Here is a 5,408-nt window from a genome sequence, read left to right on the forward strand (position 1 = left end):
GTTTACGTCATTACACCGCAAACCACCTGGCGGTGTGATACAGAGGGTTCTTCTGCTACCACTAACTCTTCTCCCCTTCCTTCCTCCACCCGCGAATGTCACGTGGGAAGAATGAATATTGGTAAGCCTATGTAGTAGCTCTAATGCCTCGAATTTTCTCGCCGTGATAATTTCGTGAGATATATCTGGGAGGAAGTAATATGTTGTCCGACTCTTCCCGGAAGTACTCTCCCAATTTCAGTACTCAACCAATCGATGGTGCACAACGCCTCACTTGTAGCGTCTGCCTCTAGAGTTTGTTTTACGTTCTTGCAACGCTCTCGCACCGACGAAACGATCCCTTGACGAAGCGTGCCGCTCTTCGTTGGATCTTATTTATCTCTTCTGTCAGTGATATCTGATAAGGGTCCCAGATTGATGAACAGTACTCAAGAATCGGTCGAACAAGCGCCTTGCAAGCCACTTCTTTCGTAGATGGTTTACATTTCCTTAAAAATTTTTCTATGACTCTCTGCGTGTCATCTCCTTCTCCTACTATTTGTTTTATGTCGTCATCCACTTAGGGTCCTCAGGATAGTTACTCTTAGACATTTTACGTCAGACAGTGTTTCCAGCGTTTTGCCACCAGTAGCGTAGTTGTAGAGTAGTGGATTTATTTTCCTGTGTATGCGCAGTACATTTATTGACGTTCGGGGTCAACTGCCAGAGTCGCATCACTCATCAAACTTCTGTAGGTGATTCTGCAAATCTTTGCTGTCTTCTGCTTTGCTACTTTAATATAGACAACCACAACATATGCGAACAGTCTTAACGAGATCCTGATGCTTTCTACTAGGTCATTTACATGCATTGTAAAGAGTAACGGTTCTGTCACATTGCCTTGGGGTACTCCGGAAATTTTATTCCTTTAAGATCGACGTGTTGAGTTCTATCTGCAAGAAAATCTTGAATCCAGTACGTTCTTTTAAACTCGCGGACTGAACCACTGCATGCGCGGCCACGGGAGTTTAGAAGGACTGAGCGAGTTCTGTAGCATCAATCTTTCAACTCACTCCAAAGATGGCCGAACAGCATGCTGCCGAAATATCAGAAGGAGTCCAAGTTATGCAGCTGCATGCCTGAAATTTAATGGAGCAACCACTGCGCCGCGAAATCATGAAGATGCACGCCTGGCAGATAGTACATCAATGAAATGAATACCTCTAGCTGCATACGGGAGTTGATATAAGTCAACGGGGACAGTTGAAAATGTGTGTCCCGACCGGGATTCAAACCCAGGACCTCCTGCTTACATGGCAGACGCTCTAGCCAATTTTTTTTTTTTTTTTTTTTTTTTTTTTTTTTTTTTTTTGCTCGTAATTGTTCGTTGTATTTGATGGCAGCGGACGTCAGGTGACATGCGTTGGAGTTCGTCGCTGATCCGTTCGCTCAGTTCTTTTTCTTACAGATGCCAGCTCTCTGACCGAACACTCTGAGCTACTGTGCCGGCGAGCGCTTCACGATTTTGCATGTCATCCTTGCGCAGGGGCCATGCCAATCCTCTCTGTATCGTTCCAATTTTAGTATATGTACCGCCGAATCGAGTACGATCCACATTCCTAACTTACTGTCCCGAGCGATATTCACAGTGCCCCTGCCCATTGTTAAGACGTGTATATTTCTGTTGTCTATTATCAAACCACAATTTATGAAAGATGTTTATATTTTATTAATAGGATTAAGTAGGAATAATTAATATTTGTCATGTTGGAAATAATTGTGGTAGCAGGGAATGTCTGCACCAAAGTATTGTTAATATAATTTTAAAAAGGGCGGGAGAAACCGCGTACGGATACATTTTAAGAAAAGAGCGGGAAAGACCGCGTATTGATACGTTTTGTAATGGTAGCAGGGATTGTTTGCACCAGAAAACATTGTTGGCAGGAGAGACCGCACTTTAGCGTTCGTAGGAAGTCAGTAGTAAGCGAGATGTGAAGCGAGTCGGTAGCAGGCCTGTAGCGATAGGTTGAGAGGAGCGGTGTGCCTGCCAGCCACTAGCTGTGATTTACAGGAGATTATAAACGGATGTACGGAGACATCAGCTAACTATTATCATAAGAGGAACTAATATTATTGAATTAATTTTTTGAGAAACTCAAGACTACTGAAGGTGCGTTTGCGCATTGCTAGTTGTACGATTATTGTAAAAAGTAAGTCCCATTTGAACGTTTGTAAAATCATTTCATTCAAAATATAATTAACTTTTGCCAGAAATATTGCATTTCTAATTATAATCCATCCCAAAAACCATGAAAGTAAAACTTTGCAAAATTTTATTGTTGTCAAGAAAAAGTTTGACTATGAATTACGTAACTTCAGTCAAATTAATTAAAGAATAACGTCAGCTTTGCTATTAAAGAACAACGTCAGCTTTGGTAATAAATACAGGCGCTTATTATGACATACCACCAGCAGCTAATAGAGTATAGTAAACCAGAGTAAGTATATTCATGTCGCAGTTCGATGTAGCAGTCAGATGGCGATCCAGTAACAGTAAAAAAAGGTAAGGAACAATTTTGGGTTATTGCAGATAACGACTGAGGGCCACACGACGACGACACATTCTATGTTTCGTCGAAATAATCAGAAAATCACTTTTAATAAGCAGCAATTAAATTTGTATGCGAAGATTGAGAAAGAGAATAAATTTCAAAGGGAAGATTTCATTTGTTAATATTAAGCAAGAGATAGAAATCCTAAGGGAAGGTTACATAGGTTATTGTAAAAGGGAAGGTTATCATTAAAAAACGAGGTATAGAGGAGACGGGAAGATTTGACCATCATTACTCGCGGCTTTTTGCCGATTCCCGTAAGAGTTCGGGCACTGTTTGTGCATCCGCACGAAAGATGGTCAAATGGCCGGTGAGCCTTGTACCTAAGAAAGGTATTACTGATTTTTCTTTTGTGAATGCATACCTGTCCCTTAATCAATTTGGAATCATGGATACTTCACATAAGGCCGGTATACAATGGAATATATCAAGTCGAAAGTAAGCGTCAATATTATTATAATTAGAATAAACAGAATGATTTGTTATGAAGGAGAGAAAGAATAGTCACTACTTTTAGCTGACTGTCGACATTGTAAACATCCCAAACTGCGTAGAAATTGTGGTTCCAGTTATAATATCGTCTGGGTAGTATTTTCATAAAACGAAAATAAACTGCTTTTAGGACTGTAACCGGAACGAACATAGCCGACTATTTCGTCAGTTTCATGCAAATCATGTGTGTGTGAATTCCTAAGGGACCAAACTGCTGAGGTCATCGGTCCCTAGACTTACACCCTACTTAAATTAACTTAAGCTAACTTACGCTAAGACCAACACACACACCAATGTCCGAGGGAGGACTCGAACCTCCGGCGTGAGGGGCCGCGCAATCCGTGACATGGCGCCTCAAACCACGCGACCTCGAAGTCATGATATTGTGAAATACGAGGGGTGTGCTCAAAAATGATGCCTCCGTATTTTTTATTCTGTTTCTTCTACCGGTTGAGGTATTACATTCCAAGCATTTTACTCAGTACACTTTTACGCTTCGCTGACTCAAGTTGCAACCTTTGTCGCTAGACGGCTCCGAATTGTAGCACGTTACATGGTGATGTGTAATGTAGCTACTCTTATGTCGGTGCGTGAGAAACAGCGTGCTGTAATGGAGATTCTAACCGCAGGAAACGTGTCTCCAGTTGAAATCCATAGAGGAATGAAAGCTGTGTAAGGTGATGATTGTTCCGACGTCAGTAATGTGCGACGCTATGTTGTTCGTGCTCGTAATGTAGTAAATGGTGGAGCTAATGTGAACACGTGTGACGGAGCTCAGAGTGGACGGCAGCATACGGCTACCGGCGAGCCTCCACGAAATCAGGTTGAGGGACTCATCAAAGAAAGACGTCAGATAACTTGCTTCGTCGGTGCGAGAGCGTTACGGATACTCTCAGATAAGCTAAACATTCTACATGACGATATTAACAAACTGGACTCTCCTTGGGAGAAATGTTTTCGTCGTATGGGCAAGAGTGCGCATCTATAATTTGTGCTATTTAAGTGACCATAAGGACTGACCGATCGAGGTGGCGCTGTGGTTAGCACACTGGACTCGCATTCGGGAGGACGACGGTTCAATCCTGCGTCCAGCCATCCTGATTTAGGTTTGATTTAGGTTTTCCGTGATTTCCCTAAATTGCTCCAGGCTAACGTCGGGATGGTTCCTTCGACAGGGCGCGGTCGACTTCCTTCCACGTCCCTCCCTAATCCGATGAGGCCGATGACCTCGCTGTTTGGTCTCTTCCCCCAAGCAACCCAACCGATATGGACTGCACACGCTGAAGATTATACACATTGTATTCATTACTTTGAATCGTATCAAGAACATGTATTAACTAATGAAAGCATTTTCACATATATGACAAATATCAAAACGCAAAAAGTAAATAGCTTTCTCAAAGAGTAAATATGTTTCCCTAATTCGTGTAATACTCTTCGACAAGTACCTTGTACTACGTACTTTCTAAAGCAGCCCATGTTCTTCCTAGATTCAAGCTAACTCCACACCAGATTTTATTTAAATCGATGCAGCGGGTTAGCCCTGGAAACGTAACGGGTAGAGTTACTTTTGCATTTATAATATAGGTATGGATAAAACATTAAAGTACGATAGCTTTTCTTCCACGATCAGATTTTCATGAAATAAAGCCTATACGATGTCACAAGCCATGCTCAAGCTATATGTGAAAATCCCATGAAAAAGATTAGCGTCTTCAAACATACAGATATGAAAATTTTAAAGCATTATGTTTTCTTTTCCGTGATCCGATTTTGACGTAATTAGGCCTGAATGGTGCCCCAAGCGTCAGTTGAGTTACCTGCGAAAACGCCATGAAAATTCGTCTTGTAGTTTTGGAGATTAGCGTGATCAAACAGATAAAGAGACATAAAAGATGATTTTAGCAAAACTTTCAATTTTAATTAATTATATCTTTTTTTCCGTGATTCGATTTTGAAGTATATAGGGTGCTTCAAACTATGCTCAAGTTACCCGTGAAAAGCACATGAAAATTAGAGCAGCTTGGAAGAATCATGTTCAAACAGGCAGGCCGACAGTTTCACAAATTTATTGTTGGTATAGAAGATATAGATGTGAACTGAACTGAAAAATTGATATGCAAATAAGGGCCCCTTGTTATGGGCCGAAAATGATACGAATATTAAAACAATATAATATAAAAATATTTGCGTTTACTCTTATTATCATACACAAAACAACAGATCTGCTGTGCTGGAACGGGCTTTAGGAACAAGACACTGAATTGCATGCGACTACACATCGTTACGAGGGTGTATGCCTTATTTGATAATATAAAAACAGAA

At 41.1% G+C, this 5,408-nt stretch overlaps 1 non-coding gene across 1 annotated transcript; it reads right to left on the minus strand.

Annotated features, from left to right (window-relative positions):
* Positions 1 to 1,480: 1,480 nt before the first annotated feature.
* On the minus strand, positions 1,481 to 1,587 carry LOC124554849. The gene has a single exon (XR_006968475.1). It is a non-coding gene; the product is annotated as a U6 spliceosomal RNA (small nuclear RNA).
* Between the last annotated feature and the right edge of the window lie 3,821 nt (positions 1,588 to 5,408).

The sequence above is a fragment of the Schistocerca americana genome, chromosome 1 (assembly GCF_021461395.2).
Source record: "Schistocerca americana isolate TAMUIC-IGC-003095 chromosome 1, iqSchAmer2.1, whole genome shotgun sequence".
NCBI classification, from domain to species: Eukaryota; Metazoa; Arthropoda; class Insecta; order Orthoptera; family Acrididae; genus Schistocerca; species Schistocerca americana.